Source organism: Pelodiscus sinensis, chromosome 10 (assembly GCF_052426305.1).
Source record: "Pelodiscus sinensis isolate ZL-2025 chromosome 10, ASM5242630v1, whole genome shotgun sequence".
Lineage (NCBI taxonomy): Eukaryota > Metazoa > Chordata > Testudines > Trionychidae > Pelodiscus > Pelodiscus sinensis.
The window spans coordinates 42499092-42509510 of NC_143061.1; the positions used below are offsets into that span (position 1 = coordinate 42499092).

The following is a 10419-nucleotide window of genomic DNA, read 5'->3' on the forward strand; positions in this document are numbered from 1 at the left end:
GCTTATGTATCCAGCTCACTATTGGCTGGTTAATTTCTTAGAGGCATTATGGCACAAGTGGGTCTTGAGAAAGAATTTAAAGGAGAGTGGAGCCACCTTACAGAGCAGTGCAGGGAACACATTCCATGAGTGAAAGATGGAATGGAAGAAAACACAAAGATATTTGTGAGGGAAGCACACAAATCAGGTGTGAAGGCTATCAATGGGCAAGTGGAGGGCTATTCTGTCTACTCTTTGCCATTCTGAGGAATGATTCTATTTTTACCATATTACTAAAAATGTCTTGCCTCCGATGCTGGTACCAGTAGACCATTCAGACTGGTGACAAGCTATGGGTAAAATTTTTAGTCACCTAGGCAACTTATGCTCCTAAATCCAATGTAGGTGCTTAAAAGCTTAACTGCTGAAGAGAAAAATTCAGAGTAAAATTTTCAAAGCACATATGGTAAGCAGCGAGGCGGTAAAGTTTGTGGATGATACTAAACTGTTTAGGATAGTCAAGACAGAAGCAGACTGTGAGGGACTCCAAAAAGATTTCACAAAACTGAGTGATTGGGCAACAAAATGGCAAATGAAGTTTAATGTCAATAAGTGTAAAGTAATGCACATCGGGAAAACCTCAACTATACATACAGTATGATGGGGGCTAATTTGGAAAGAGATCTTGGTGTTATCGTGGATAGTTCTCTGAAAACTTCCACACAGTGTGCAACAGTGGTCAAAAAGGCAAATAGGAATTATTAAGAAAGGGATAGAAAATAAGACACAGAATATCTTACTGCCCCTGTATAAAACTATGGTACACCCACATCTTGAATACTCTGTACAGATATGGTCTCCTCACCTCAAAAAAGATATTTTGGCCTTGGAAAGGGTTCAGAAAAGGGCAACTAAGATGATTAGGGGTGTGGAACAGGTCCCATATAAAGGGAGGTTAAAACGACTGGGACTTTTCAGTTTAGAAAAGAGGAGACGGGGGGGGGGGGGATATGATAGAGGTATATAAAATCATGAGTGGTGTTGAGAGGGCGAATAAAGAAAAGTTATTTATTAGTTCCCATAATAGAAGAACTAGAGGACACCAAATGAAGTTAATGGGTAGCAGGTTTAAAACTAATAAAAGAAAGTTCTTCTTCACACAGCGTGTAGTCAACCTGTGGAACTCCTTGCTAGAGGAGGCTGTGAAGGCTAGGACTATAATAGAGTTTAAAGAGAAGCTAGAATAATTTCATGGAGGTTAGGCCCATAAAAGGCTATTAGCCAGGGGATAGAAATGGTGTCCTCTGCCTCTGTTTGTCAGAGACTGGAGAGGGATGGCAGGAGACAAATCACTTGATCATTGTCTTCGGTCCACCCTCTCTGGGGCACCTGGTGTTGGCCACTGTCGGCAGACAGGCTACTGGGCTAGTTGGACCTTTGGTCTGACCCAGTATGGCCGTTCTTATGTTCTATGTATGATCTTATATGGAATTGTCTCTAAGGAAAAGTTTTACTAAATACACCTCCAGAGTAGATACATTTATTCTAATAAGAATAACTTTTTTTCAGTTTACCTTAAACAACACTTCAAGCAACAAACTTAACTGAAAAAAGCCATTCTTAGCCCAGAGTTAGTGTCCACAAAAGGGAGGTTATGCCAGGATAATCGTATTGGTGTAAAGTCAAAAGCGTAGATTATGCTGACTAACTTTCCATGGAGACAAAACTGATGAGCAAAATTTTCAAAAGATTACATAGGATACATCTGCACAACCCACAGAAGTCAACCTCCCAGATCCTGCTGAGACTCCAGCTAATGTGGTTTGAGGCACACTAAAAATAACAGCATAGATATGCAGCTCTGAAGTTGCTTTGGCTGGAACTACATAACCAGCCATAACTTCAAAGTGCTCGTAACAATGCTGATTTTAAAGGGTTAACGCAAACCCAAGCTCAAGACTGTCCATTCCGACAGGGATGATTGCTGCTGAGGGCTGTATAAAAAAATCCCCTTCGAAATGTAGAGGCCTCAATTTCATTGGCTAGTTAAAATAGCAAGAAAAAAAGATACACTTTTTTTTAGCTAATACATGGCAAGAGGAAAGGAAATCCTAATAAGGAGAAGGCAGTTTGTAGTTTTTTAAATGTGTTGGTAGGTTGAGATAAACTGCATCAGTGGCATGAGTGAAAGCTACACTCTTGTCTTCCTTATGTCAGGGTAAGAACGCACATTTTCCCAGGGAAGACAAAGCCTCCGAGCGAACGTCAATGGGCTGTCACAGCCCAAGGCTGCACGCATCTCCAATGCCAAAAGGGAGGAGTTTGTTGGGGGGTTGCTGGAGGTAGAGGGGGTACAGCAGGATAGCTTTGGGGCTGATTTGCAGGTCAGGAATATATGAAAATCTCTCGCCATCTCTTTGGGGCACCGCTGCATCGGGCTCATTAACTAGTGGTACCACCGAAGGGACCCTTTGCGAAACCTGGACCCCGCTGCGCTAAGCAGGGCTCCAGACGGCAGGGAGCCGAGCCCCTGCCCTAGGCACTCCCAATCCTGGCTACTGACTCATCCGAGTCCCAGCCGGCCGGCTCCCGGCTGCCCCAAACGGGACTGGGCTACGTGGATGCCCCACGCTGGCGCCGGGCGAGCTGCCCAGCGCGGAGGGAGGCGACACCCGCGCAGCCCCCGGGAAAGGAGGAGCAGGGGACGCTCCGCCCCGCACTCACACCCGGCTGCTCCGGCCGGGAGCGCAGCGCAGCCCGCCCGGCGGCTCCTCCCCAGACAAAGCAGCCCCGCAGCCGGCCGGGGACCCGGCCGTAGGCACCGTGCGGCGCTGCCGCGAGGGTCCCGCGAGCCAGGGCTGCCCGGAGGCGCGCGGGGCTGGGGCCCCCGGGGAGAGGCTCCCTGGAGCCGGGCGCGGAGGGAAGGGGTGGCGGCTCCTACCTCCCCCGCGGCTGCCGCCTGCTCCGCTCAGCGCCTGCTCCCGGGGCTGGAGCCGGGACCCGCCGCCTCCTGCCGCCGCCGCGCCACGGCTCCAAGTCGGACTCCGCGGCGCGGATCAAGTTCTGCCAGCGCCGCCTCCTGCCCCCTCACACGCGGGGCCCCTGGGGCCCTGGCGGCGGCTGCCAGCGCCATCTGCCGCCGCGACTGGGAGCTGCAGCTCCCCCCCCCCCCGAGCGGGGAGCGGCGCGCTGACTCCTCCGGCTCGGCAGCGCTGCCCACAAGCCGGGTTCCGGCTGAGCCCGCTCGCGGGAGCCGGGCAGAGGCAAGTCCGGGTGGGCACCGTGACAGAAAACAAACGGTCGCTGACCCCGGGTAAGCTCGCGCCTCAGCCTCACACGGGCCTGGCTGCAGCCCTGGCGCGAGGTGGCAGCTGCGCTCGCGCGGCCCCTTCGGCATCCAGAGTTCGAGTTACAGACCGGGGCGCTCAGCTGCGATTGCGAATGAAAGAGAACTTGAGTGTGGCCTCCCTTATGGACATGTGAAATGATTTCATAATTGAAGGAACTAGGGAGCCATTGGTCAGGTGTGACCCTCGACTATTAAACCAGGCTTCTCGCATAATAAGAACCGTAGGCGTGTGCAGCACGTTTCATTAGGGTGTGCACCCAAATAATCTTTTTAAATGTACTTTGACCCCCATTAGCCACACCCCTGAACCCCATTGGCCACACCCCTATTCCCATTGGCCACACCTCTGGAGATAACACTCCCCAGGCAAGATGGACACATGACCAGAAGTAAAAGGTGTCATGTACCCCCCCCCCCCATGAGTGTGCACCAGGGAATTTTATTTATTTATGTATTTATTTAGCTATTTTAAAGGTGAACGTTTATTGAATACTCAATCATAAAGGACATGCGAGCGAATGCGGGCTTTCTGTACATTTCTACAACATCTATATTACGTAATTCGGTGCCTATTGCATAATACAACAATCCATACTTTAAAACTAAAAGAGCATATCATGCGATTAAATTAAAATGCAAAGCCACTTTTTTTTTAGACATTAGGGTGTGCCTGGGCACGCCCGGCACACCCCCTGCCCACACCTATGGTGACCCCCCTCTAAGGATTTTTCCCACCATCTTCCTACCGATAGGGATTAGTTTGCCCCTCACCAAACCCCCCTCATGCAACTATTCTGCAATTTCATTAACCCAATGTGTGTGACATTAACTCGGGGGCAAAGAGTCTGGGGGAAGTGTTTCCTCCCATGAGCAGAATGAATTTTGTGTTGTGCACCAATACTGAGTTCATGTGGCTTGTTTGGATGTGCCACTGTGGCACCCAACTTATTAATAAATATCTCATAAACCTCTACCTTTTCCCTCTGCTGCCATGTCTCCCCTTGCTCCATCAGTTCCCCTGGTGCCTACTGCCCCTCAACCCCTCACCCACCTCTGCTGTCTGACTCCTGCCCTTCTCACTGCCCTCAGTCTTCCTGAGACCTGCCTGCCTCCACCAGCCCTTCTCTCCCCCTGTGCCCACTCCTCCAGTAGCCCCCCTCTGATCATGTGAGCTACCCCTCCTCATCCCCTCTCCTAACATCTCCCTCTACACACCTGCCCTGCCTCTCTCCTCTGGTGCTGGTCTCTCCCCTGCAGGTGTCTGCCCTTCTGCTTCGCCCCCAGAATCCTCTAGCTCCTGCACCTTCCCTTAGCCCTGCATCCTCCTGGTGCCTCCCCCTTCCCTCATTGCCCCTGCCCCCTTTTTCCCTGATGCCCTCCCCCTCCCCACCTTCTGCCCGCACTCCCATCATGCCCCTGTGCCCTCACACGTCTTGCTCCATCCCTGCCTTCCTCATGCCCACCCCTTCTTTCAAGCCTTCTCCCAGCACCTGCCCCTCTATCCCCCAATGCCCTTACCCTCTCCTCTCCTAGCATCACCCTGTCCCCCCTCCCACTGACACCGCCCCTCCTGCCCTTTTCCTCATTGTCTCCACTTGGCCCCCTGGCATTTGTCTCTCCTCTACGCTGTCCCTTGGTGCCTTCCTCTTTCTTCTCCTGACCTGCCCCACTCCCCTCAGCACAAGCCCCTTCCTCTCCCAACCCTATCCCCTTTCCCCGCCCCATCCCCCCTTCTCTTCCCTTCCCTTCCCTTTGGCTAAGCCGGCTCCTGCCTTCCAGTTTGCGGGAATGGAGTCAGAGCCAGCCCAAGCTACAGGCCGGCCAGGCCCTAGCCCGGAGCTCCTCACTTTAAGGGGCGCCACGCGGTGCTGCTGGGCCTGGCAGGGCTGAAGACGAGGCCGGGGCCCCAGGCGCAGAAGGGATGCCGCACGTTGCTGCTGGGCTGGGCGGGGATGCCCCCGGGCATAGAAGGGGTGCCGCGTGCTGCTGCCGGGCCGGGCAGGGCCCAGGATACAAAAATGGCTCTGGCCAGCGTCTGTGGTCGGGCCCCAGCTGCTTCCGCTGCGCACACGCTCTTTCTGCCCCAAGTGTCCCGTAGATGGCCACAGGAAAAGTGAGGGGCTACAGCTTCCCGTCTCAAATCCCCCTCCTCCTCCAGCAGCCACTAGCCGGCCCGAGACATTAGCGTGTACCTGGGCACACCCGGCACACCCCTGCGCACGCCTATGATAAGATTGGCCGTACTGGGTCAGACCAAATGTACATCTAGCCCAGTAGCCTATCTGCCAACAGTGTCCAGCGCTAGTGCCCTGGAGGTGGTGGACCAAAGACAATGATCAAGCAATTTGTCTTGTGCCATCCATCTCCAGCCTCTGACAAACAGAGGCCAGGGACACCATTTCCATCCCCTGGCTTATAGCCTTTTATGGGCCTAACCTCCATGAAATTATTCTACCTTCTCTTTAAACTCTATTATAGTCCTAGCCTTCACAGCCTCCTCTGGCAAGGAGTTCCACAGGTTGACTACACGCTGTGTGAAGAAGAACTTTCTTTTATTAGTTTTAAACCTGCTACCCATTAATTTCATTTGGTGTCCTCCAGTCCTTATATTATGGGAACTAATGAATAACTTTTCTTTATTCGCCCTCTCCACACCACTCATGATTTTATATACCTCTATCATATCCCCTCTCAGTCTCCTCTTTTCTAAATTGAAAAGTCCCAGTCGCTTTAACCTCTCTTCATATGGGACCCGTTCCAAACCCCTAATCATTTTAGTTGCCCTTTTCTGAACCCTTTCCAAGGCCAAAATATCTTTTTTGAGGTGAGGAGACCACATCTGTATAGAGTACTCAAGATGTGGGCATAGCATAGTTTAATACAGGGGCAGTAAGATATTCTGTGTCTTATTTTCTATCTCTTTCTTAATAATTCCTAGCATCCTATTTGCCTTTTTGACTACCACAGCACACTGTGTGGACGTTTTCAGACAACTATCCACAATAACTCCAAGATCTCTTTCCTGATTTGTCGTTGCCAAATTAGCCCCCCATCATACTATATGCATAGTTGGGGTTATTTTTTCCAACGTGCATTACTTTACACTTATCGACATTAAACTTCATTTGCCATTTTGTTGCCCAATCACTCAGTTTGGTGAGATCTTTTTGAAGTTCTTCACAGTCTGCTTCTGCCTTGACTATCTTGAACAGTTTAGTATCATCTGCAAACTTTACTACCTTAGCCATAAGTAGAAAATTATTGTACACCATAGGTGGGCAATAATTTTTCATGGGAAGGAACACTCCAAGAATTTGGTAAGTATCAAAGGCAGCACTTTTCCGTGATATTAACAGAGGAGATGGGGTGTCTGGGATGGAGGTTGGGTACAGAAGGGAGCTAGGGGAGGGAACTGAGGTGCAGGCGGGGGTTGTGACCTAGGACAGTGATTCGCAACTGAAGTTCTGAGGACCAATGATGGGCTGCAAACCATTGGCTGCCAGGCTGCAGCACAATGCCAGGCCACGCCCTTAGATCTAGGGCATATCCTGGGCAGCTGGTAGGCAGCTGCCAAAGCTGAAGCCGGTTGTTCGCAGTGGCTCTGGATGCCAGGTCTGAGGTACATTTGTTAGAGGACCAGTAACATTGTATTTGCATATGTATTATTTGCATAATGAATATGCAAATAAAATGTTACCAGTTCACCAAAACTTTGTGAATGTGTTTGCCAGTCTGCAGTATACAAAAGGATGGGAACCACTGACCTAGGACATAGGATTGAAATACAGGAGGAGGTGCAGGGTTTAGGAGGGGGTATGGGTGCAAGAGAAGATTCTGACCTGGAAGGGGGTAGTACAGGGTTGTGACTTGGGGCAGGGAATTGGGGGCATGGGTGCAGGAGAGGGGTTGCAGAAGGTTGTGACCCGAGGTAGAGATGCAGGAGAGGGACAGAGGATTAGGGGTAGGGTGGGGGCAGGTGCAGGCTTTGGTTTAAGCAGCTTCCAAACAGCAGTTCAGCAAGACCCAGAGCAGACTCCCTTCCTGCCACACCCCCATATGCGGTCTCTGTGCATCCCTTGAGAGGTAGGGGGCCCTCCATGTGCTGACTGTACCACAAGCACAGCCCCAGCAATTCTCATTAGCCAATTCCCAACCAATGGGAGTGAGAAAGTAGAATGAATCAAAGTAAGACCAGGTGTGCCTGCATGTAGCAGGAGCAGGAAGAGGGACATTAGGTGATAGACATAGGTTCCATTTAAGATTGTAAGTGAGACATTAACAGGAGATTGCTAAGGCTTAATAAGGAAATGAGATATGGGACTGACCCCAGGTAATCTTGTTAGTTTCACACCCTTTTGTAATCTTTTGTTTCGCACTCTTTTTACCTGCATAAATAAGGTGACTTGGACGTTGTTTGGGGAACTCATTTTCCTGTCTGTATTGGTGAAGCACTTTGCTAATAAACAGAGTGATCTGCTAAATTGTGAGTCCCGAGTTTAACTTTTACGGGAGCTATGAGACTTGTGTTGGGGGCACCCCAGGGCATGCGGTGTACAGAGACCATATGCTCCCCACAGTCAGCCACTCTGAATAGCATCCCGGGGTGTGGCAAGCAGGCTCCTGCTGGGCCTCAGGATGGTGGTGGGATGAATGTGACCAGCAGGCCATATTTTGTCCATCCCTATTATACACTATAATAGTCACATGTTTTCTCCTAAAGTCTGTTTTTCTTTTGAATAAACCTGGTGTGGGGGTGTGTGCATCTGGAATTATTAAACTAAATTGTACAAGTCTGCGTAATCCTAGTGTGAAACCTTCACTTTTCTTTGATTCATTTCGGTATAAACTTACATTTTAAAAAAACCTTAATGCTGCTGCTTAGTTCAATCTAAATTCAATTTAACAGTTACATGGTACATGAGAGGGATTGCACAACAGCTTTTGGCTATCCAAGGAAAAAGCAAACAATACATTCAGGTCTATGGAATTAACTTTGGGGCCCAATTCTGCAAAATTACCAAGAACAGTCACGCTTCCTTGATTCATCTCTTTGATAGAGGCATGGTAATAAGTGCTTTCAAGGAGGGTTACATCCCCATCTGTGCCCAGAATTAAATATAATTCACAAAGGATTTGGCATTCAGGAACTCCCAATCTGTTCTTTAACTAATGAAAAGGATTTAATTTCCTTCACAGAATCCTTTTGCTCTGGAGAATAACACATTTGTCTGTACACACAAAAGAATTTGTAATTTTCTTGGAGTTAAAGCCATTAGGTTACTTAAACTATACCATAGGGTGTGGGAAGGCAAACTCCACTCTGAGTCTGAATCCAGGACATGTGGACTACTGGACAGCAGACTGTGCCAGCATACAAAATGAAATAATGTCCACAGTTCCACTTATGCCTACTGAATTTTCATTCTACTGGATCCTCCAATAGCCCTTTTCTCACTCTCATTTAGAATGTCCCTATGCCCTTTATGGGTCTTGTAGGGTAGTAGAAATACTGTTTTTATTGCACAAAGAAACTGCTTTGTTACCAACACAATCAGCTATACTTGCAGCAGGGTGATTTTCAACCATTATATTATTAGCAAAGGTTTGTATGCAGTAACTTAAAATTTTAGCAGACTCTTATTAGTGTCAACAAACCCATTAACCACAGCCACATCCTTGCTAAAGCAAGCCAGTATGCTTTGGGACATGGACATTATGTTCTGTGTCTCTTAGTAGCAAATACAGGCGGCCCCTGTCTTGCGACGCAATCGGTTCCTGAGGAAGTGTCACAAGTCAGGGGCATCGTAACTCAAACCCGCATTTACAATAGGCACCGTGTGCTGTCATAAATATAGGCTGAGGATGCAAGTCGGGGGTTTTCAGCCCCTTCCACACTTACAAAAATGGTCATAAGTGCGAGGGGTTGCAACTCAGGCCGTTGTAAAGTGGGGGTTTCCTGTATCAGGACACTAGATAGGAAGGACTCTGAGGGCATGTCTATACTAATATCAAATCTAACATGATCACTTTCTGGGCACTCAATTCTGAGAAGGCAAAGGTCTGTGTTCTCACTATAGGCAAGAATCAAATGTTGTTCAAAGTAGCGTGTCTACTTTACAGAGTCTACCGTAAGCACTCATAGCTTACCAGAGAGAGTGCTAATAGATTCCCTCCTCCTCCTTCCAGGTTGTCATGCAAAATATCAGTCTTCTCCAAATCAAGGCAAGTGATAGAGTGTGAATGCTGACTGAAAGTGGCCATAAACCTGGACCGTATACTGCACTGCTTTGTGGTTCAATGACGCCAGACCACTTACTGGTGGCTTGGAGTGGCAAGGTGTCCTACTAGAAAGGACAGAATAAGGCTGGCCTCCTTAAAAACCTAGAGGATCAAAGAGTTTCTATGTGAGAGCTTCATGGAGCTGTGCAGACAAGACTCCTGCTCTATCTGCAGACACGTGAATAAGCTGCTCCACATCCCCTGCTCTGTGTAGGCAGAGAGAGAGCATTGCCTGAACCCATTTGTAGTTAAACAAAGTTTGAGAACTCACCAGAAGTGCCCTTCCCAGGTCATCAATGGGAGACCTCCTCGGAGGATGGGACCAGCTCCACCATCATGATGAACTCTTGGCTCTCAGCCATTGGCATCTGACTAGACTCCTCTTCCTCCTCTTTTTTGAGCATGATGGGAGAAAAGTAGAGGCAGAAGTTGTGGCTAGAGCAGCTGGCACAGACAGCTGCAAGAGACCTCCCAGAGGCCAAGAGCATAGAATTTCTGCATCTACGCTACCGTAAATTTGACTATGCATGGTTGGGAATAGCGTTATTCCTGTTGAAAGAAGGAGTACAGAAATTGACTTGTGGCCCTTAAGGGTGGCACAACAGGTTTGGTAGTGTGGACACATCAGTTAGAAATTTAACTGTATAGGCCTGGGTTTGATGTAAAGACCTAGTGTAGGCCAGGCCTGAGTTACTAGTGAATCCTTTCCCAGGTGCCTCACAGGTGATTCCTGCTGACATGCTCAGAGTCTAACTGATTGCCATATTTGGGCTGGGAAGGAATTTTCTCCCATGTCAGATTGGCAGAGATAT

The 10419-nt window shown here is 49.0% G+C and overlaps 1 protein-coding gene across 3 annotated transcripts in view; it reads right to left on the bottom strand.

Moving 5' to 3' along the window:
• Positions 1–9998, bottom strand: part of PXYLP1 (2-phosphoxylose phosphatase 1) — a 96231-nt gene extending 86233 nt beyond the window's left edge. The window contains exon 1 of one of the 3 annotated variants that reach the window (XM_075937534.2): positions 9879–9998. The gene's annotated coding sequence lies outside the window, so the exon portion shown is untranslated. Of the gene's footprint in view, positions 1–2920; positions 3123–3287; positions 3397–9878 lie in introns of those variants that run through there. The other 2 variants (XM_075937535.2, XM_075937533.2) reach the window with 2 other exon arrangements.
• Positions 9999–10419: the final 421 nt, after the last annotated feature.